At 41.4% G+C, this 21,770-nt stretch overlaps 1 protein-coding gene across 4 annotated transcripts in view; it reads left to right on the top strand.

Annotated features, from left to right (window-relative positions):
• The first annotated feature begins 1,500 nt into the window (after positions 1–1,500).
• pag1 (phosphoprotein membrane anchor with glycosphingolipid microdomains 1) overlaps positions 1,501–21,770 on the top strand; it is a 70,380-nt gene continuing 50,110 nt past the window's right edge. For 2 of the 4 annotated variants that reach the window (XM_034705575.1, XM_034705573.1), the window contains exon 1: positions 1,501–1,736. The gene's annotated coding sequence lies outside the window, so the exon portion shown is untranslated. Of the gene's footprint in view, positions 1,796–21,770 lie in introns of all 4 variants that reach the window. The other 2 variants (XM_034705574.1, XM_034705572.1) reach the window with 1 other exon arrangement.

Here is a 21,770-nt window from a genome sequence, read left to right as displayed (position 1 = left end):
GTTGGACAGGGGAGGCACAGGGCTCTAAATTTAGATGCATAGCTTTTGAGAGGCAGAAGCATTTCCTATACACTCCCCCACCCACACACACACACACATACACAGATACTTAATAACTGGTTGTACTTTATATTCTGCAACAAGACAGCAGGAAAAATGGCGTGCATGAACAATGGATCCTCAAGGGGAATGCTGACCTCAAAGAAAATAGAAGTATTGTTTTTTTTCTCATTGTTTCAACTGTACATGCTTTAACTACTACTACACCATGATTGTGGTATGAACGAATATATCTGCTGTCCATAAACCTTGGGTGAAACAGGTTTTGGTGTGAAAAGATTGTAACAATGTATGTTAGGGAACTCAAGGAGTTTCTGGGAAATTCCCCTTGCATGAACTTTGAGAGGAAAGGCATTTCCCCCCTGAGACGGATACAGTATATGCAAGGAAGTTGCATGGTAGTAGTAGAGCTGCATTAATTTCACCAGTGAGTATTCAAGTTTTGTCTTTTCAAGGAACTCCCAGAAATCCTGAGGTTCTCCCCAGGAGAGAGCAAAATTTCACAGACACACTGATAGGTGCGTGGATACAAATGTCTTTTCATGACATAAGTCAAGGAATCGTTGTTAGTGAAAGTAGTAGTAGTAGTAACCAACACCTGCTAACTTTTTATTCAGTTTTAAAAATGATTTTACGTCATGTTTCAGTGGTTTGCACATTCAGTACCCCAATAAAGCTAATTTTAAATATTTTAGCCAAAATCACATCTAAAATAAAGCCACTGTAGCAACAGGGTACAACCTTACCCTAAGACCCGACACATAATAAACAGTCAACAAAATTGCAATGTTGCTATTTTTGTATGCTTTTGGTGTCTTCCTAAATTACTCTATATCATTGTTCTCATCTCATTCTAGGCTTTATTTATATATAATTGACTGATTTATTTATGTTGTTATTTCTGTTTGTGTTCATCTTTGTAATTATTAGTTTTATACTATCCCTATCATTCCCCTTCTTTCCAAGTTTAAGTTTAGTGTAAGTCGTATTTTAAGTTTATTTTGGTCTGCATCAACAATCAACCATTCCCTCAACAACATAGAAGCCATGTAAAAACCCCAAATAAAAACAGAAAACAAAACAATCACTGTACATATATACACACAACTATCCACACCTACATGTGCATAAATACATATACATACACATACAATTGCATTCATACACAAGCACATTCATGCACTTAATGAGTTGAACTATGGCCTGTTACAGTAGTCTAGGGTTTGTGACCTCTCTTTTTGACATATTTCATATTTTCATTAGAATACATGATGCATTTGTCTTATGTAGATCAAATACAGTACGATCATCCCTAGTAGTGGAAAATGTGAAGATTTTTGCATGTGAGGCTACAAAATCGAGCTTTTTCGTCCAAAAAGTAAGCCTAGCAAGTATTAGTCACCCTGAACTCCATTTCCCATGAAGCTTCACGCGGCAGCTCCCCGGCACTCCTCCTCCTCTCAGAAGCGTCCTGCCTCGCGGAGGAGCAGCTCAGCTCAGAGAGGAGCAGATAGAGATGAACATCTCCGAGCCTCTCCTGTCCAGAAATGTGCGCATACTGGAGAAGAAGTCTTGTCGCTCTCTGAAGCCTTTAGATACAACACAACACTTTCACCACTGCATGCTGGCATCGGAAGCTTTAAACGAAGGATAAACTGAACTAATCCCAACACTTGGTGAGAAAACAGCCACTGACTGAATGTGTGCTTCTGGATAGTCCTTTTCTCTCTCTCCGGTAAGCGCTGATTTCATATCTTCTGTGAGTGTTGTGGATGTATTTGTTGATACAGATGTTATGATTGTTTAACTGCTGCACTTGGCTGTGAGAGAGAGAGAGAGAGAGAGAGAGAGAGAGAGAGAGAGAGTGTGTGTGTGTGTGTGTGTGTGTGTGTGTGTGTGTGTGTGTGTGTGTGTGTGTGTGTGTGTGTGGAGGCAGCGGGAAACTTCAGTGACAGAGGCTTGTGTAGTTGGGACTGCGGCAGCCTCAGTGGTCGCGGGGAAGCTGAATATGAGCCGCCTTGGTGACAGGCGAGCAGAAACAGGGACTTGTTGCCTTAATCTGAAATATTTCACGTTTTGGGGCTCACATCAAACAATGCAAGGCTGCTCGTTTGCTATTCTCCTGTCGATTTCGGTCATACATCCTGCTGCATTGGTTCAATTATTCAGGGAACACTCACTATCATCCAGGTTTATAAAATGTAACTGTTTAACATGGGTCTTATCTTCAAGTTAAACTTATACCAGGGCTAGTGAGGCTTTAAACATGTCCTTATCCTCCCATTTGAATGTTTACAATCTCTTTATGTTTCCATAACAGTTTGTCATTCTTCCTTTTATGTGCTTTTTAAAGGTTCACTAGAACACTTTATGGGAACTGACTAGGGTATCAATACTGCCTCGCCTGTACATGCTGTGGAGATGCAAATCATCTTCCCCCCATAGGGACAGTGACAGACAGGTTTAACTTGCACACACATCTTACACTACACTACACTGCATGGATGGTCATGTGTGTGGATGTTTCAGTGCCCTCTGGATATCCTCACATGCATTGGCAGAACCGTCCTCCTCATTCGTTCTGACAAGTACATAGCCTTTCTTTCCTTATAGCGTTCATTCACACATGATTACACAAGTTCTATATGTGCACATGTGTTTCATGTTGAAGCAGAGACACACACTCTTATGCAGATGTCTTTCTTTGTAAATGTAAAGAGAAGTTCAAATCTGTTGACCTGACAAAAAAGCAACAACACCCTTTTTTCACACCAACGCAGCTCTCTTCGACTTCTCTCTTTACCCAAAACTCTTTTTTTCTCTCTCACACACACGCACAAACACAAATACTCATACTGGCACATAGAGCCAAATGCCACCAATAGAGACCCCCCCCCCCACCCCTCTGAGTCTGTGTTGATGTGTTCAGTTATTCAATAGGAGCTGTTGGCAGCCCCATCTACCCTGCAGCTTTCACAGAAGTTGACATTCACTCCAGCAAACACAATTTGCACTTTGTTTCAGCTTCCCTTTGCCTTTGCTGGACTTCCCTGTATTTTCATTATACATTAATGAAATTGGTGTTTCCCCGGACGTTTGATAAGAATATTCTAACTGAATACCCACTCTTTTGCTTGATCTGGTATCAGTTCCGGTGTACTGAATCCGAAAACTGAAACCAAATCTAAACCGAGTATAGTGTTCCTTTCAAACGACAACCACAAAAATCTAGCCTGCCTGAGTCAAGTGTGTAAACAAAAGGATCTGCCCAATGCTGAAACATCCTTGAGTCTTCCTTTTTTTCATACGATTACAGTGTGTTTACACGAAAGAAGCGGAGGGGGGGATCTTGCAGCTTATATCACCCAAATGCCAAAGGGTCAAATCTGGATGTTAGTGTAAGACTAAATCTTTGCCTCAGTCAGTGACTTGACTGCATATTGGTGAATGTGTAGCAGAGACAGCAGTATGGCAAATGCTTTGTGACAATTTTAACCTCAGTGTATTCATAGCATGCTGCTAATGCTGGTATTTGGATGCAGACAAGGTCGGGTACATGCAGCTGTTGCATGTTAGAAGAGAGATGAGTGAGGAGCAAACGGCCCGAGAGCGTCTACCAAGCAGTTTACCACATTGCATCAACAAGTCAGAGGAGGCAGTTTGTTTTTGGCTCTTGTGTAGCCATTCGTTTACATACCCCGTCATTGAATGTTTCGTACTCCAGCTGTCCAAACATTTAACCATCCAGCTCGGATAGGAAGGTCCAAGCCGCCATCAACATCTGACAAATCTGGGATATAGTTTCTCATTTACATGTTTTTATCCATTGCTTTCCATTTAAAATCTTTATCTGTTTGTATTGAGCAGCTATGTTAGGTATCTTTTACCAATTGGTCATTACATAGCAACAGTCTGTTATTTATCAACAGCAGACCTTTGTTAAGAAGAACAAACTGTTGCTAGGGATGCTGAGCTCTAATCTCAGACTCTGTAGGACTAACTGTAATCATATTCAGCTGAAAGAAGTGGTTGATTTGATGTCAGTTTGATTATGACGGGAAAACCAAGAAAAGACACAAAGACAGAGGAGAGAAGGCAAGAGAGGTATGAAAACTGATGGATATGTCAGAGAAATCTACAAGGCCAAAAATGGTGCTTTAAGTTAATACCTAACATAATATTGTAAGGGATAATGTGGTGTGTGTGGACTGTTAAATGGAAAAGAAAGTGTCACACTGTGATGGAGACAAGACCACTTGGCGTGGCGTTGGGGGCTTGCATATCCTGTAAGGATTGCTTTAACAACCCATCTGCTATATCATCCCTTACAGGTTATAGTTACTTACTATAGACTTCTCGGGTTATGGCGACAGTCTGTATTGTGTTGTGCAGGAAAACACGAACAGTGTAAAAACAGAGCTTTAATATGCACTCATTCTATTTTGTTAAAGGACTTGTCATGGCAGATGGATGTCCACCAATGAGTCTAGCTCTGCTTGAGACTTCTGGCCTTTGAAAGACATTATCAGTGATCAATTCTCAACAGCAAAAATAACACCAAGGCCAACTTGATCACACACGTCACATCAGATGAATCTGCTAGAGTGATCCAACACCTTTCACCCACGCCTGTTGACACTGTGGCAAAAATGTAAGATTTCGTTAGCATCAGAAATTGGTCTTGTTAGGATTCTAAATAATTCTATTAAAGTGGGAGAGACTCAAGATTTGCTCAAATTGTGACATTACCAATTGGTTAATCTCTTTACAAGTGGTAATGAAAGTATGGCTATATTTCAAACATGTCATTTTTGATAGAGAAACACCAGTTCACTTTTAACAATTACTTTTTGGACCATGGCAACAGTGGAGAAGGATTCAGGAGTGCTGGGGTCCATGACAGTAGCTAAAATGAAATATTTTAGAAAAAGGCTGAAATGAGGGTTTTCAAAGACACCATTCTCAGATAAGTAAAGACTTCTTGAGCTTTGAATTATGTAAAACTTCTACAAAGCTATCAGAAGGACCATATAATGCCTGATAACGAACATAATACGGCCTTTTAAACAAGGCCAGGCGAGCTGTTTCACTCTGTTTTCAGTCTTTATGCTAAGCTTGTAACCATATCAAGGTTTAGCTATGTATTGAACGGTTTGCTATGGGAATTAATCCTGTCATCTACAAGGATGACAGGAAGACAAAAAACTGTTTCACCTTACAGTATCAAACTCCTTCTTTCATCATCAGCCAGTTGAAGCCTCAGCTTGCCTGTTTAATCCATAGGCTTTGACTCATAACACCTTGCGGTAAAATAACTTTGTAGAAGTCATTTGCATGACCTAAACTGTTCTCTATACAGGAGGGAGAGAGGCTGAACAGCTGCTTGTAATTCAGCACTCATTAAAACTGCTCATAATGGGTCTGGACTGATGCAGGACACAGTGATGCAGCTAAACTGGGCCTGGAGGTGGTGCTGCTGAAAGGAAACAGTATGACCGCGCTCTATTCGACTGCTGTGAAAGTAAGACTGTCATCATAGGCTGTCAAGATGTCGTTAAGCAGACTACACACATTTCACACTCACTTAGGCTTCAAGAAGCAGGAATCACAGCCCTGTCATTGGTAGGCAAACAGTGGAGTGCTTGGCTCTGCACCCCAGGTTTTACAATTACCCTCACGCCCTGTTTGACACCTCTGTCCATCTGAGACACACACCTCAGGGTGTAAGACCAGGGGTTGAATCTCGCGGAGGCTGGTGTTGCTGTGAATATTTGTTAAATGTCAAGCATGATTTGTAATGAGCAGGATTCTGATACACCGAATGAAAATACTGTTATGTGCTGTTGTCGGGAGAGCATTTTCTCTTTCATTGATCTGGAACGGAGAGAAACAGTGGAGCTAAATGTAATTATGTTCTCCTTTTAGTTGCAGCTCCTGCCAGGTTGGTCAGGAGGGGATTTTTACAGATTGTATTTCCAGATCTTTAAGGTGTTGTCTGAATGTCCAACAGAAGATAAACAGTAGAAAACAGAGATTTAATATGCACTCTTTCTTTTTTTTAACTGGAGATGTTTTGCAAATGGCTGCTTCTACATGTTATATACTTGATTATGATTGGTCAAAACCCCATAACAAGGGTGGTTAATAATCAACAGCAAAAGAAACATCAGGAACAACCTGATCCCATGTGTCCCATCATATCAGTGTGCGTTACTGAGTCTGAAACATTTCCCCCTAACCTGTTGAAAATGTGGCAAAATTTTTCGTTAGCATCCTGAATTAGCCCTGCTTATGTTCTAATCTGCATAACCACCTGCTCACTTTACATTATACCCTTACCTTTCAAGTTGCAATTAGTGCTAAGTGCTTTTTCTTTGGTGGATTGATATTCAGTCCCTCCAGGAAGTTGCGATTTCGCGATCGCAACTATCAACGCAAATTCAACCAATCAGCGCGATTTTTTCGCGGCCTTGCAATTTTATACAATCACCGCAACTTTCTCGCAACTTTGACCAATTATCTTAATCTCAGCCCCTGTACGTCATCAGTTTTGTCATCAATTTCACTTCCTAGGAACATAAACATAAGTCCTCACTTGATCGGCACTTTTCAACAACAAAACACGCAGAGAGAACGGGTGAAAAGAGGGGACGGCAGGCAGGACAAGTGACGATGACAACATTGTTATTTATAGATTGAGGGGCACAGTGTTCGCTTGGTCTCTACCTGCTGCAGGTGTACTTCATGAACCAGCTCTCCTCACCTCCATGCATCTGTCTCATCTTCATTGATGATTTTTGCCCCCGGTGTGCGTTAGTGACAAAGACACAACCGGGGGACGTCTGTTTAATATTTGATGTTTGACGTTGTTGCCATGGTTACCGTAAAAAGCTCCACGTCTAAAGCTTGATTTAATCCAGTTTGGTGAGACATCAGACACATTCAGTAAGTTTTGATCAACTCCTGGTCAACAAAGATGCAGATTCATTTCAGAGTGCGGTAACTGCCTGTCAAGTGCCTCTGTCACTGCGAGGTGCATTCAGGGACCGTCGTAAATGTGCAATACAGACCTTTCATGGCATTTTTCTGTGAATCAAGAGAATCAAAACACATTCACAGTGGCCACATCAACTTTCACCGCAATTTTTTCAAAAAGCTGTCGCAAAATCAGGCTTTTTGGGCCGCAACAATCACAAAAAAATCCCGCGAAATCCTGGAGGGACTGGATATTGAACAACATTAAACAGAGTACAGTCTTGCTCTGTGGTGTCATGATATACATTTCTATTGTACTTGGATTGCAAATATATCAAGAATAAAACATTTTGATATCTATTAACAACTTGTTGCTAGGCTGATCTCTTCTTTGTTTTTGCATTACTCGTCATGCAGTCGTGTTAAACTGTGTGTCTTCACATACATGTGGGTTTTCTGCTACAAAAAAAAAGAGGAACTATACTTAAACTCAGGCTACTGACCCATCAGCAAACTGTGGTCAAAGGATGACTATGAGGGCTGTGAGATGCAGTGTGTCAAGGGAACACCCAAGTGTGTTGGTGTGTAATATTTGGAGGGATTACTAAAATAGATATATAGCTTTACGGTATGAAGCAACAGGGTTTAAGCCTCCATTTCTACCATCATAGAAAGCCTGTTCTGTAAAATAAACTGCAGTGAAACAAGTCTAGAGAGTAAACATTTCTGAAGATTGAAGGTTTTCAGCAAATTTAGTGGGATTTGTCAGAGATTTAGATTTCGATTCAGCACTGTCATTTGCTTTATCTTATTTGTTTGATCTGTAACTTCACTATATGGAGACTGACATTTTGGAAAGCAGTAGAATCAGAACGCTTGATGAAAACGCTGCGTCACCTCTGCTTGATAAGATTAGAGTGTTCGAAGTGACAAACCGAGGAAGTGAAACTGCAGTTGAAAAAGCAATTAGATAAAGGACAGATGCAGATCATAAAAAATGAGACATCTATTCTTATAATAAAAAGAGGATATTGATTCTCAGAGCGTCTGTTGGGTTATCACTAGTACTTCCCTCTGTCTTCTCAACACTATTGACCTCTGCTGCATAGATTTTTCATTTGTTCTGTGCAGTGTAGAGGACACTTATATATCCCATTTTGTGCTAGTTAGTTGACCACAAGAAGTGCCTCTTATTCTGAAGAGGCAGACATACACAATTTTCTCATGGGTGCACCGAGCAGCAACCCCCGGTCTCAAAATATCAAGCCCATGCGGAAGTGTTATAAACTGCAGAAACACCGTAAACCACAAACACACCAGTTCAAAAAAGACGGTCTTTGCAGCAGAAATAAACATGTTTACAGCCTGGTTAAAAAACGTCTTTGGTCGGACACACTGTAGGAGGGGGGGGGGGATTTTTTTCTAACGCAACGGTTCAGAAGATATTAATATTACGAGTTTTGCCCATTTAAGGACATGACTGACTTGACTGGCAGGTGGGAACACTGTAGCCGTTGGCTAGGATGCTCAAAGCCTGCCTCTTTACCTCACACTAGCTCGACAGAAGTCATGCCTGGCACACATTACAGGATTCTTCAAACCTTCACACATTTAGAGACCACACACTTGATGATAACAAAAGACAGATCGCACAAGATCTCTCTCGTCTGATCTTATAGTGTGTGGTGTGCACTACGGAGCACACCACACACCACACACTAACTGATTCTTCAGCAGAGTATCAGATTCTTCACGCTCAATATTCCAAATCTCGCGTAGTAAAACATGACTTCGGTGTAAACAAACATGGTGGACGAACAGGAAGAAGCAATGATGATTATTTTCCGCCTCTTACATTCCGAAGAGACATAAAAAAGAAAAACGATTATGGAAAAGTCATGGAGACGGCAGGAATGTGGGCTGTATGCATTACAGTGCGAGTTGTATTCATTACAGCGTGGAGTTTTCGCCGGCGCCATGTTTTTGTTTGTCTTTACTTCCTCTTCCGACAGTCAGCTGAGTCATCTGGTGTCTTGATTGGCTTTTGCTCCTATATACGTGACATTACACACTGTACGTGCTCGGCTCCTCTGGCAGCATCCCACAGGATTTCTAGTCGCAACATGTTCATTGTTTACGATATCTCCTTCTGAGGCCTTCCGAGTGGCTCCGACTGAACAAAATCACTCTTAACACACCCCACACCACAGGAACATCAGACACGATGTCGTTTGCAAACATCAGACAATCGGGCCTTTGCTGGCTTTGATCGTAAGGGGGAGATCGGGACAAAAATCAGCCCGATTATCCTGTAGTGTGGAACCGCTTTTAGGTAGAGTTCAGCATTTCCAGTATGGCTCCCACCGTCGATTGGCTTCAAAACAGAGCTCAGGAACAGTTGGGTGACGTCACGGATACTACGTCCATTATTTATACGGTCTATGGGGTGCACTTGACAATATTAATGGAGCTATATCTCAAGAAAGACTGGTGGCAAATACTGGAGACATGACAAATTAATTTCTTTTTCCACACCTCACTGGGAACAGGAAACAGTCTTGGCAGTTTATTGAGAGCAGGGAAACTACCTAAATGTCAAATATTAAACCAGTTAATCAATGAGGGATGAAATTGTTGAGCCATGAGGAATCTCTTCTACAGCCAAATGTGGAGCTTAAAGGCCATGTGAGGAGTTTTGAACTGGCTGAGAAACAGACTGAAAATGATACTGATGCCTCTTTATGACCTTCAATAGCAAACAAGACCATCAGCAGCAACACTGACACCTTCTCTGTTGTAATTTTTAATGCCTGAAACCGCCCTGGGGGGGTAGGTTTCAGACCAGATGATTGACATCTTGCTTCAGAAACAGCCTTTATTTGACTGTTTTCATGGAAATAATCACATTGCCTGATAAAGTTGACTGTTGAACACAACAGGATGAGGCTTTAGTTGAAAACACTACTTTTGCATTTACAGGACAAGAGATAAGAGGTATCACTTTGCCTACAAGAGGGGCGCCAGAATCGATGCAAAATAAAAGTTCCTCACAGCAGCTTTAAGAGTCAGGAAAGGTTATCATCCAGGAAATAACTTCATCATCCAGATGCTACTTAACATTTCATTTCTTTTTTTTTGCATGAGAAATTAAAACCTTAATAAATTATTGTTTTTCAATCAATATTTATCAATATATAAATATTTTCTAGCATAACTGCATCTTTCAGTTTCTGTGTTTATATTAAAGGTGACATATCATGCAAAATTGACTTTTTAATGGTTTTTCACCTGAAATATGTTTCCCTGGCATGTCTACAAACCCCCCGAGAATGAAAAAAATCCATTCTGCCCCTGTTCTGATTTCTACACCTTTCTGTAAATGTGTGTGAAACAAGCCGTTTCAGACTTCCGTGTTTTTGTTACGTAACAACAATATCCGGTCTGTCACGGAGTCAGAGCTCGGAGCTTGTTCAGCCCATAGACTGTATAAAATAATACTGAATCCCTCCCCCGTTTTTCATTACCTGCACAAATGTGTGCTAACAAGGAGCTTAGGAGGGAGGCATGCTAGTTGTAGGCTGTCTTAATAAACACAAAGGTCGGTTTTACTCCCCACTTCTGCAGATTTGAAGATCTAGTGGATGATTTTTTACTGATCATGGATAAGTGCTAGCGCTAATTAGCATAGCCACATAGCTACATGTTCATAGCTGTAGCTGTAGCTGTAGCTGTGTACCAAGACACACGTCGACATACTGACAAATAAAACAACAAGAAACACTAAATCTGTGACCAATCCTTCATAAAAGGTCCTGCTGCCTTTCTGGTAGAGGTCGGTTTTACTCCCCACGTCTGCAGATTTGAAGATCTAGTGGATGATTTTTATTTATCATGGATAAGTGCTAGCGCTAGTTAGCATAGCCACATAGCTACATGTTCGTAGCTGTGTACCAAGACACACGTCTACATACTGATAAATAAAACAACAAGAAACACCAAATCTGTGACCAATCCTTCAGAAAGGTCCTGCTACAGGCGCCTCTCCGTCAGGATCAGATTCAGAGGGTTGAAGTAACGCGATCTCTGAGCAGCCGTGTATATTCAGCCAACATGTAAACATTAGATCAACATGCTGGAGAGCCGAGGCACATCCACTTCCGGAGGGGGCGTGGTCAGAGGGAAAACAGAGTGTTCTGAGGAGGACTGAAGAAGAGTGCTTTTCAGGCATGCCAAAATCTGATTTCAAAGTGTTTTTTTGAGCATAAACTTTAAAGACATGTTTTGGGGACCTCTGAGACCAATATATATTGATGAAAAAAGCGTGATATTCACCTTTAATGTGTCACCTTTAGATGCAACAGACAACACCTTTGAGATAACAAACATTTTGGATCACTTATGTAAGCATGCAAACCTCAGGAATGCCAAATGTCATGTGAGAGTGTGTGTGAGTATGTGTGTGTGTGTGTGTGAGTCTTTACAAGCAGCATGTCAGACATTGTTGAAGTCGGACTCGTTTGTCCTGACGTACCTTCGTTGGCATTCTGTCCTGAAACACACTTATCAGTTGTAAGTGTGTGTGTGTTTTTTACTGCTAACAGTCATGAGGCAAACATACACCCACATGTTATTCACACACACAAACAAATGAGCCTTCTGATATGGACACATGTGCATAACTTGGATATAATATCTTCAGTGTAACACTCTTACACAATCGTTTTCCTCTTTTATACAAGACACAGGCTAACACACTGTTATGAACTCAAGGTTGCCCTTAGCAATTTTCTGCAGGATAACAGAGTGCTTCAGCCTGCGTTCGACTCCTCTACAGCTCTGTGTTTGTGCTGTGTCCTCTCTCTCTCTCTCTCTCTCTCTCTCTCTCTCTCTCTCTCTCTCTCTCTCTCTCTCTCTCTCTCTCTCTCTCTCTCTCTCTCTCTCTCTCTCTCTCTCTCTCTTTCTGCCTGCTTCAGCACAGGAACAGACCTCAGCTCTGTGAGAACAGAAAGAGAGAGGGCTATGAAGGAGACTGTGGCGTGTTCAAGGCAAGTAAACACTGCGGATGTGATTAACTGAGATTGCCCAGGGGAGGCTCTAATGGGAAATCAGAATCCCTTTTCCTGAGGATTGTGGGTAACACAAGTTGTTAGAATCTACATCGTTAAAAAGAGAAAGACACGGCTGAGGAGTTTGAAATGACTCGCTTTACTTGTACACTGTCATCTTCTCTTTGTGTAGCGATGGATGACATGTATCCAGAGCATTCAGCTGAATCACATGGTCCTTGTCATTCGGGAAAGATAGATCATGGTGTAAAAGGTAGTAAGAGGACCTTACTCGTGTGTTTGAATTGTTCTGTCAAACTACTGTTTCTGAGATCAAGAAGAAAATTTGGTTATGTGCAAGTTTTTTGTGATTAACAAACTGTAATTTGCCCTTTAGTCAATAATTATGTAAGAAATCTGATAATAAGTCATAACTGTGTGCTAAATAAGAAACAGGCCAGAGAAAGTTAGCTCGGCTTAGCATAAAGAGTGTAAGCAGGAGGAACAAGGTAGCCAGGATTGGTTCAAAGATATAAAAATCTCCCAAGCACCTTTGAACTTCCCATATAATGAAGAACACACATTTTTTCCGGGCGATTCCGCTTCCTCCTACACATTTGTGGTTTTGCTTTTGTATTGCAGAGTCAAGATGTCAAAGGCTAGAGTCAGACACACCAACTGCTCTGTTGTTAATAGCAAAAATCAACACAAATGTCTATATTCTGTCTCCACACCGGAGGACCAAAGATAACAGTGGTTGCTTTTTATTTTTAACAACATGTTGGCCACAATTGGTGATGATTTCTTTGTTTGTTTGTTCTTACCACTTCACCTTGAACTGCCTCAACAACAAGGGCCAACCAAGTTACACAGTACAGCAAGAAGTAGGAATAACAGTCCAATTCTAACATACCATCCAGAGACTTGCTGTTGTAATCACTGCTGCAACAAATTAACAGTTTCCGGTTCCTATTCAGGATCATATACATAGAGTACTGTTTGCAGGTTATGTATGTTTTTTTTTTTTTCCGTCTCTGCATCTGTCTGCACTAATCTTCAACCTTCCCCCTCTGACAACATTTAGGCAGCCAATCAGTGCAACGCCTCTTTGCCGTAGCATCCCTACTCACTCAGATCACAGTGTGGCTAGAAGAAGCTGAATTTGTGATGAGAGCTTGTAAGTAGGGATGTACCGAAATGAAAATTCTTGGCCGAATTCGAAAATGAGGAAACCAAGGCCGAAAACCGAAACACCAAAAGAAATTATGATGCCAATTATTCAGTCCCTCCAGGAAGTTGCGATTTCGCGATCGCAACTATCAACGCAAATTCAACCAATCAGCGCGATTTTTTCGCGGCCTTGCAATTTTTTACAATCACCGCAACTTTCCCGCAAATTTGACCAATTACCTCAATCTCAGCCCCTGCACGTCATCGGTTTTGTCATCAACTTGACATCCTTGGAACATAAACGTAAGTCCTCACTTGATCGGCACTTTTCAACAACAAAACACGCACAGAGAACGGGTGAAAAGAGAGGACAGCAGGCAGGACAAGTGACCATGACAACGGTATTATTTATAGATTGAGGGGCTCAGTGTTCGCTTGGTCTCTACCTGCTGCAGGTGTGCTTTATGAACCAGCTCTCCTCACCTCCTGGAGGGACTGATTATTAGTAGGGAGACCGGGGACAGTTGTAAGATTTCACTCCTTGGATTTGAGATTAAGCCATGCATTTTCTGTTTGTGTTGCACAGACATTTTCTAGGCCATTTATTAGCAGACACTTGAAGCTAGTTTGTATAGCAGTTTGAACAAACTGGGTTAAAAGAGTTCAAAGTTATAGACAGAAATGTCAAAAATGTTACAACTGTCCCCGGTCTCCCCTACCATTGCATTTATGGCTCTGACTGTGTACTAACCTCACTAAAATCAAGGATCTCAATGAACATATCAGACAACGAGGGTGCATGCCCCTCATCTGGTTCAGAGAGACGAGTCCTTTTTTCTGCGCTCTGTTCTCCTTCCTGCGCTGTGCGCTTCTCCATCTCCAAGCGGGTTCTCCACATCCAATGGGCCTGGATCATTTCTTGTGCGCGCTGCTTTATTCACACATTCAAGTAATGATCTTTATAACGCGGATCAAGTAAAGTCGGGATGAAGTGCAGAGGATCCAAATAGATCTCAGTGAAACGTGTGCTGACGGACTCTAAGAGTGTACTTTTCATTGTTTTCACCCCGTGGTCCGTCTCAACCTCTTTGCTTAGAAGATGCTTTAGTGCTGCAGTTAAAGGAATAACGGATGAAGAAATGTTGGCCCTTATCCAGACAAGCGCGTACTGGCCACGGTCTTTGCTTGTGTCATCACAACATTTTGTTTCGGCCGTGTTGTGATTATAAAAGCCTTTCTGTGGCTGAATTTTCGGTGCATCCCTACTTGTAAGCTCATAAAACTTTCTTCATAACAACTGAGCAGTTGAATTCTTTGCAATCCATTTTTTGGCTCCAAATAAAACTATAAATGGACCTGAATGCTAAAAAATGTGAAGTTGCCCACTTCTTGTCCTAAATTAGCAGATATTTATTCAGGTTTAGCTTTTACAGTTCTGCAATGCAACATAAGCCGAAAAGGAGATATTTCATGGGAAATTTCAGAAAAGACCAACACAGTAATGCCACATTATTTCGGCAACATCCTCTCCACAATTGAAGAACTGGAACTTATGGGAAATGTGGTTTCATTTTGGCTCAACTCCAATACACATTTAATCACCTTTCAAATTTGGATCTTGTGTTTCTAAAGTGTTGACCTAGAGTGGCTGAATGAACAGCACGCAGAGCAAAGAGCATGCAAGGAGGGCTGAGGTGAGGTGATGGACGTTGGACATGGGCAAGTGAACTGAGCATGTGCAGACTGTCTCCTCTCCTCGGTGTAAAGTGCTGCTGATGCTGCAGACGTTCGCACACAGTCACACACTGCAGGGGTGGGATGCTATAATGTCACCCAAGGGGAGGATCCTCATCTCACACTCTGCTAGGTAAGGCACTGGAGCAAGGGAGCATACACACACAGAGACACATACACACACACACACATTCATATATTGGACACACATTTTTTTAATACACCTTTCTTTTTGACTTACCTGTGAGACTCTGCATATTTAGGCAAACTTTTGTCCTTGTCTGCCCCCGTATTTTTAGTATTTTCCTCACATCTTGTCTTAAAAAGCTGGACAGGTAACATCTGTATTTTATACAATAGAAATACTCCAACACACTCCAACAGTAAAGTAGTGTTCTTTCAATACTTATAAAGTCATCATGTGTTTATGAGGTCAGGCATTTGACATCATGTGTTTGGAGGGAAAAAAATATCTGTTGAGTTTATAACGGGCTGAATGAGGGTCATTGGGGACGTGATGAAGACACAAAGAGGTGATTGTTGCTCGGCTTTCTGACGTCCGTGTTTGTGCATATATTTTGCATTTGTTAACATGCATGCAGTTGAGCATGTTTGTGTGGTCTGTATTTTTTGTGTATTTGAATTGTGTAAGTCTGAGGCCCAGTGATGAGGAACCCACACGTATCAGGTGATACTGTGAAGAGATTTTGAGCTCTGCAGGGTGGTTGTTTGCTCGTAGTGCTGATGAAGGATGCGACGGGCAGTAGATTGGTTTCCATCCATCACTAAGGACCTCAGGCTGTCTGGCACCATTTTACACCCTCTCTCTCTCTCTATTTTTCACTAACTGACTTCCCCACTTTCCCATTCTCTCCTTGTTTTTCAGTCTTTTCCATTTACTTGCCAGTTTGCTTTGCCGGCCTCCCGCTTACTCTCCTGTCTCCACCTGTCCCTCCTCTTCATCTGCTCTTGCATTCCAATCCTCCTCCTCCTCTCTAACCTCCTGCCACCATGTCTCGCTTATTCACATTTCCCTTTTATGTGTCTCCTTTCCATTCCTCTTTTTATATTTATCTCACATTTCTCCTCTGCCCTTTTGCCTTGATCTTTCTGCCACCTTTTTGTTTTCTTTCTTTTTCTTCTGTCTGTATACTTGCATCTCCGCCACTAGCATCAATTTTGAGCTGAAGGAGTCGGGCATAAACACACTGGTCCACACATACACACACACACACACACACACACACACACACACACACACACACACACACACATACAAAGACAGCATGTCCTGCTTACAATTAAAGCGTACCTCCCTCTTCCCTTTTCCCGAGCAGGCTCATAATAGGAAATGCCCCCGTTATCTGTACGGGCACTGGCTTATTAATATAAGCCGTGGACAAACAAGGTGTGTGTACGTGCTCTGCTATGTGTGCACTCTGATAAAATGCAATAGTGTAAGGCAGAAATTACATGTCCAGCCTCTCAAACTGCTTTTCCCTATGTGATTTTTGCTTGTCAATGTAATGATGTGGTGAAAGAAGGTCAGGAAATGACAAAATGTGGGAAATGAAGCATAAGATGGACCTTCCCAGGGTCAAACATTGGTTTTAAGTTGGATCTAGGGGTGGGCAATATGGTTAAAATGTCTTATCACAATCTTGAGTTTGTCACCTTATTTTTTTCATGTTTATTTTTCAAGTTACTGACCAGTACAACCAAACGTATGTCCCTATTAAATAGATATAGTCCGCAAAGGAAAGATAACATCTACTTATCAAGTCTGAACTTAAACTTCCAAAGAAGTGTTCAGTATAGTGCCCATGCAGGCGGAATCTCCTGTAGTAGTTTAACCAACTCTCTCTAAGATCATTTTTTTATTCTGCATGAGTTATGTCCGACAAAAGTAAGCATTTAGGAGCCTTGTCCGCTGCCGTCTTTTTTGCACTTAGACAGTAACGACCTCAATGTCGGAGTGCTTCTCAACAGCATTTCTCTCTCTAAGTTGTGACTGTTGGGTCTGTTTTAAAATGCTCTTGTATGCTTCATATTTGCTTTCATTCAATCACATTTTAACAAGAAACTGTAAAAGCTATTTATAGAAATCATGTCATGACATTAGCAGCAGCTCTAAACTCGGAAAATGTACCTCGAAAAACGAGAGTGATAACTTTTCTCCGTTGTACAGACATTCGTCATTGTTGTTGACAAAGTTGATTCCAGAAGTCCCGCCCCTTCTTGATTCTGATAGATAGATAGATAGATCTTTATATGTCCTTAATAAGGAGATTTGTTGCCACCGTCTGTACAGGAATACATGTATGAACACAATAACCATAAACATCCACCCAGCCTCACAGCAATGGTGCCCCGCATCCCACAAATATACACACCAGACACATATGCACACACTGGGCACATATAAAACACACCGAACACATATGAACACACTGGACACATATATGCACACCGGACACATATAAACACACCGGACACATTACAGTGGCATTCTGTTTAGCAGTGCTATGGCCGATGGGACGAAGCTTCTGCCAAATTGGGCTCGCCTACAGTAAGGGGATCTGTACCTGCGACCGGAGGGGAGTAGTGTGAAGACCGAGTAGAGGGGGTATTGGGGGTCCAGTGTTATAGTGCGTGCTCTGCGTATGATGGCTCTGTTGTTGAGGTCAGACAGGTTGGGTGTGGGGAGGCGGATGATTTTGGTGGCAGTGTTTGTGGTGTGTATGAGTTTGATTGATCATTGATCAAGAAGTGACAATGATGAGTGCGGCAGTGTTCCAAAAGTTGAACTTTTTTCACCTGAGAATGCTGTGACAAAAATCAGGTGACGCTGATTGGGCGTTTTTGCGCTCAGGACCCTGAGTGCTGGAAACGCTGAATCGCATCGGGTTTGAGTAGAAAATAGGCAATGCCTGCACAAAAAACGGCAGCAGTGGACCCGGCACCTTAAACCCAATCTCAACCACTTTTAAAATTATTCAAACTCGGGGCGCTGGTGGCCTAGCGGTCTAAGCGCCCCACATACAGAGGCTACAGTCCTCGTTGCACGGGTTGTTGGTTTGACTCCTGGCCGCAACCATTTCCTGCATGTCTTCTCCTGCTCTCTGCTCCCCGCATTTTCTGTCTCTCTTCAGCTGTCCTGTCGGATAAAGGCGCAAAAGACCCAAAATATAACTTAAAAAAAACCCATTTATTCAAACTCAGATTTGTCTCAAATGATGAACAAGTACAAGTTGGTAAGGATTTTAGATGGATTGTTTCTTTAAACAGAGTGACCCTGTCTTTGGGTTTGCCATCCTTGCAGTGCACTGCACGCGTGTGAGAGCAGTGCAAACACAGCTTATCACAACCACAGGAAAACTTTTAAAATGTAGTGTTGTCAGCGTGCACAGCTAAATAATGCAGTTGGTTCACTCAATGTGGCGCACAGTTTGTTTAGTCTGTAGTCCACATCAGAGCGCTGATTGCGTGCATTAGATTTTAAATGATTCGTCATGCTTTCCGTAAGAGTGAGTCAACAAATCCATCAACAACCATGACTGCGCTCATATCAACATTAAAAAAACAAGAAGTAATAAGTTTTGATTTCTATCTCGTCTGAGAGCTTGTTTGAAGCTATTATCTGGTTGCTTCAGAGGAAATGAGCCGCTCGTTTTATCAATTTTCCTCTAGAGAGCTCAGTAGCCTTTAGCCTGATTGCAAATGACTGTTTACTGTAGAGACGGTATTTGTTAATGGACTATGGGGCATTTGCCACCAGAGAGTGTGACGTGTGTGTATGACCCTGAATGCAACAGTTTTTCAACACGAGAACTGTGGGAAATCTTTATTAAGATCCCATTTTAATCATTAGACTGTTGGTATTATTGAAGGAATCATTTGCTGATATCTGCCAGTCATCCAGGGAATTTACGCTCTGTCTCGCTCAGTTTTTTCCTGCTTCATCCTCCGCCTTCCTTTCTTCATCTCTGTCTCTCAATAGGCATCTTGTTTCCCTCGCTGGCTGCTAGTCAATATGCTCCGATTCAGACAAGAGTAAAGTGAAAACATAAAGGAAGGAAGAAAGCTAGAGATAGGAGGAAAGAGTGACAGAGACAGAGAATTAGGCAGAGAGAGGTCTGAATGAAAGAGTAAATAGAATCAGAGAAAAGATGTTTGAGCCAAGTGGGAGAACAAAGAGGGGATTGTTGAGGGCTGAGTTAGGGGCCTTTCAGTTCCTGGACAGTTGGTCGCTGATGTTTTTTTAAGATTCCCTCATGAAAAGTAAACGGTTGGGCCAACAGTTTAACTACACGCTGCTTTTAAAGAAAACGAGTGAATGTACAGTTTCATTACTGAAAGAAAGACTTAAAAGGTCAGGTCACGAGAATTTATTGAAGCAGTTAGCGAAGGATCAAATCTCAGCGTGCCAATGCTGATCTGTTTGACGGGTTCACAAATAGTGCATTGGGTGTTTGCTCAGATTTGTCTTTTTGCTCCACACTTTAAATACTCAAAACTCCCAGTATTAAAGTTTATAAAAGCTCCTTTTAGAGGTGGTCATGCAGAGATTTGTCACAGCTTTTTAACCTAGAAGCTTATTTTATCAGTTTGATTCAACTAAAGTTTATTAAAACAGCTCTAATAGATAATGCGTCATAAAGACGTGAGTCAAAACTTTTAATAAGTGACATATTTTGCACAAATTTGGCTGCAGTTATAAAGCGACTGCACACCTGTTTGTGCTCTGACAACATTTGACATTTGAGAACTTCTGCCCTCTTTGTATAAAATGAATGAAGGGAAGCAAATGTGTTCCTCAAAGTAGGGCATGCAGAACACTATTGTTTTGTTCTGGGAATTTGAGCTCATGTGTCAGCAGTGGCAGTATTGTTCAACAATTGTAACATGTGTTTTGTTGAAGTACAGTAGTTCTGTACACTTCTGAGGAACCCCTACTTCCCCTCAGCTTTTCATGTTATGATAGTCAACAGGTCAACTTTGTAATTTTTGAGGTACAGAACTACATCACCTTACTTATGATTCAGCTTCAGTCTAACGTTACTTTACAGATTCAGATTTTAAAGTATCAATATCAGCATAGCAATTTCCACCGTCACCATTTTGTAACAATAAAATAACTGTATTGACCCAAACATAAGAAGATTTCAATATGTCAATATCCGTTACATAGGATGGCACCACTTGTCTGTAAAGTGAGTGTGCCCCTCATGGCTGAGGCCATCCATTACTCACCAGTAAGGTTCAGCAGGAATGAAAGATGAAGTTATGTGGTGAACAAAGTTTCACAAAAGTACAACAAGTTAACCAACAACTAAGGAGGAGTAATGACGCCATATGGAGAGCCCGAAAAGATCGTTTTAAGATGTATGTGTGTGACTTGTCTTTTCAAAAAACAAAATTTGGTTGCAAAAAACTATTTTTCTGATAACAATTTTAAAAAGGCGGGTGGTCTTATAATAAGGGCCCTATATTCTGGACAATATGGTAATGAAAACATTAAGACAAAGCTGCAACCTCCGGCCGCAAGAATTGAAGCCAATTCAGAAGTGTTAAAAACTGCAGTTTATTGAGGGTCCCCATGACGCTGGCTCCATAATTAAAAAAAGATGATCTTCACAGCAAAAAATAAATACGTTTACAGTAGAGATGTGAAAAAATATCGATACAGCAATATATTGCGATACTTTGACCTCCAATATGATATCAATATTTCAACTCTTAATATCAATATTTTTGTAATAATAAAAACTCACATTTTAGCCGAGTTGGAACTAAAATACAACTTCAGTATTTCAAAAACAATAAAGTGGAAAAGTTGTTTTCAATCAAATAGTTTTGACTTAATTTGTCCTTTCAATTTTGAGTAATATTGTGGGATTTACATACAGCTCATATTTAACCCTGTTGACAGACATCAGCTCACTGGTAAACACTGTTTCCTGCATCAATGTCAGCAGCTAATGTTTATTTCTTGTGTGGCATCAATTTTATGCTGGCAAGCTTATAAATCCAACTGCTGATTCAAAGAAGAGTGTTTTATGTGGCAATGCGAGTCGCCTGTTGATTCTTATTCATGGTCGAACAAAATGTGGGCAGTGTTGGAGTATTACATCGTGTCAGAGAAAGATCAAGACGTGCAGTTTGTAAGGCATGTTCTAGTGGCATTTTAAGAGGGGGACTACTGGCAAGAATTAAAACACAGACACAAAGAAGTAATGCAAAACACGGCTATTGGCTAAACTGTTATTTTGAATATCCTTGATTTGCTCAATCGGTGCCTCGCCACTCATTACAAGTCCTGAAATGCACATTTCAGGACTGAGCGTGTGTGAAAAACACTTGAGGGTAATGTGCTGCAATTGAAGCTAAACTGCTGCATCTACATCTAACTCTATCAAATGCTTATCTTCACTCATCTCTTTTTCTCTGCTCAGTAAGGTGGTAAAGAGCGCACACTTGGCCCGGGAGGTAACGCGCTTCAAAAAGTGCCTACAAAGCTGTAATGCATATTTTGCGCTGCAGAAGCTGAAACCTTTCTTGGATAGCTGGGTGGGGAGTTTTTACAAGAGGGAGAAAAAAGAAGGGAAGGAAGAAAGTGGTACACCATCCGGCTTCAGGTAGAGGAAGTTATCCGAGTACCAGACTCAACACTTTGTAAAAACTCCCCAATGGCTGTTAGACAGCAAGAGAGAGAGAGAGAGAGAGAGAGAGAGAGAGAGAGAGAGAGAGAGAGAGAGAGAGAGAGAGAGAGAGAGAGAGAGAGAG

Source organism: Notolabrus celidotus, chromosome 16, assembly GCF_009762535.1.
Source record: "Notolabrus celidotus isolate fNotCel1 chromosome 16, fNotCel1.pri, whole genome shotgun sequence".
NCBI lineage: Eukaryota > Metazoa > Chordata > Actinopteri > Labriformes > Labridae > Notolabrus > Notolabrus celidotus.
The sequence above is the reverse complement of the archived record's forward strand: the minus strand, read 5'-3'. Positions and strand labels throughout refer to the sequence as shown.